Genomic DNA, 2,500 nt, shown 5'->3' with positions numbered 1-2,500 from the left:
TCTGCCCCCCCCCCTCACCCTCTTTGCCCCCTCCTCTGGGCTCATAACTCTTTCTGCTGCCTTTCTACTGCTACTCCTTGGCTCCTTCTTAGTGCTGTCTTTCAGCCACATTCCTGGTCTTCTGGTAGGAGAGATTTACATCTAGCCTTCTCGCACAAAGCCGAAAAGTCTCGGAGGTCCCGTGTGCAAGTTGCGCACGTTAAAGATCCGTCGGTGGTAAATAAGAGTAGGCTTCGGCTGCCACCTGGGCAAAATTCAAAATTTCCTACTATCTGAAAATGTTTAGTTTGTCCCGCGGGCTCATATAACCTTATGCAGTTGCAAGTGTCTCAAACACTTACAAAAAAAAAAAAAAAAAAAAAAAAAAAAAAAAAACCCAGTAATTGCGATGTTTATCCCGTCAGCGCCTCGAGAGAGGGGGTGGTGCTGGGTGGGGAAAGGGGGAGGGGCGGTGGATCCTGTGGATTTTGTGTGGGGAGGGGGGGGGAGAAGGGAAGGATTGATGGTCCTTGTTTTTTGTTCAGATCCATGGTTTGTTTGGTTTTGGTTTTGGTTTTGGTTTTTTAGCTTTTAAGTCCTAACCCAAAACCCTAGTATGTGTTCTGTGTTTGACGATCCTTCCTGTAATATAACTGATTGTCCTGACTTTGTCATGTGACCCGAGCGCCGCAGGGTTCAAGATGTCCCGCACACTCAATGCATTTTAAGTGAGTCCTTGCTTTAGTAGGATATACAGGTCGACCATTTTGTGACCTCCAATATATGAAGAAAGGTTAAGGGGATAAGAAGGAAAAGAACAGATTGAGACTAGAATTATTTGGTTCCATCTCTCATAATTGTGTATCAGAAATAAAACCTTCTGTCTTCTAGTTCTTTGATCACGAAATGCGAAGGTAAAGAGAAGTAAAAGAGCTTGAATCTGAAAAGGAAATGAGAAGAACAACGTTATCTTGATACGAGGACGGGAAACCTAAAACAAACCCTTGATCTCACTCTGTCTTGCACCGTCATCATAAAGTTCCAACTCTGAAAGCGGGCGGTTGGCGGGTGCTCTGGTGTGGTTTGCTCCTTCTTTCCTATCAAATACCTATCATCCTTATCTTCCCTTCTTCTTTTTTTATGTTTGTTACTCTCTTGTAACACCTCTAATCTTCTGGCGCTCATATGACCTTAAGCAGTTGCGAGCGCCGTAAAACCTCTACTAAAACTAAACTAAAACAACTCTGAAACGGACAACGGAGCCGTGGCCCAGTTCTACATTTTTTCCTCCCCTCAGATGCTCTTCAAAAAGCCCTAAATATCCTGGTGTTTCCTCGTCACCCATCTGTTCGGATTTCCAAATAAGATGTCTCTGGATCTGCCCCTGCCATGTTTATTTATTTTGTCTATGTCCACAAAAGGAACCCTCCACTCCTGGCTTTGTGTTCCATTCTTAATTTTCACTGACTGGTGAAACAAAGAAATTTGCAGCTCTTCCTGCGTCACGTTTTTCTTCACAACCTTCCATCACCACCACCGTTCCACTTTTTTGCCACACTCCTCCACCCCCTTTCCTTTTTTTTCCCCACCTACTGGCATACTACATGTACTACACTTTAGATTTCTATAGTCATTTACATAATTTGTTCCATGAACATTCTAACGCACTTGACATTTTGACCGTGAAACCAGAACGCTCTATGTGCTTGCTACAGCTCGCTGTCCTTGGAAATGTTTCAGCGTGCTCATTAATGTATATTATGCATCTATGTCCGGCACTCAATGATGAAAAAAAGGGAACTGAAGAAGGGAAGGACGGGTGTTTGTGGGTGGGTGGGGGGCGGGGGGAGAGGTGGCGAAGGGGAAATACTATCGGACGATCTGAAGTGACCAGTAGCCGATGTCTAAGGTCGTGTGCACATTCGTTAGTTCACATTCTTTAGTTCACATTCCTTCCCAGCACTTCCTCCCCGCGGTTAGCAATCAGAGCGAGTGCGCTCCCCTGATAGCATTACCTCCCTTGAGTTGCTCCCCCTTTCCGTGTGGCGGGACACATCACACGGTGCTCTCCCCTTGACAGACGTCATCGGGACTTCCGGAACAGCAAGGGGCCGTCACCCGAGGAAGATTATTTTTTGGTGCTGGTCGCTACAGGTAACCAGATTTGTGACAACCCGCCGGACACCTCCTTCCCCTCTTTTTTTTCTCTTTTGTTTTACTCTTTTTTTTTCTACTATTCTTTAACTTCTTCAGCTTCCTCCCCCACTTCTATCTCTGTTTCTCTCTGTTTCTCTTTGCCTCTCTCTCTCACTCTCTCTTTGTCTCTCCCTCTCTCTCTCTCTCTCTTTCTCTCTCTCTCTCCCTCTCTCTCTCTCCCTCTCTCTCTCCCTCTCTCTCTCTCTCCCTGTCTCTCTCTCTCCCTCTCTCTCTCTTTCTCTCATGGGATCCTGTTTCAAACCCCGTCCCCTCACATGACCCGTCCCCGTGCCCCCAACTCTATGACCCGCACCCACACTCACCC

The sequence above is a fragment of the Aplysia californica genome, unplaced genomic scaffold (genome assembly GCF_000002075.1).
Source record: "Aplysia californica isolate F4 #8 unplaced genomic scaffold, AplCal3.0 scaffold00181, whole genome shotgun sequence".
Classification (NCBI taxonomy): Eukaryota; Metazoa; Mollusca; class Gastropoda; order Aplysiida; family Aplysiidae; genus Aplysia; species Aplysia californica.
The sequence above is the reverse complement of the archived record's forward strand: the minus strand, read 5'-3'. Positions refer to the sequence as shown.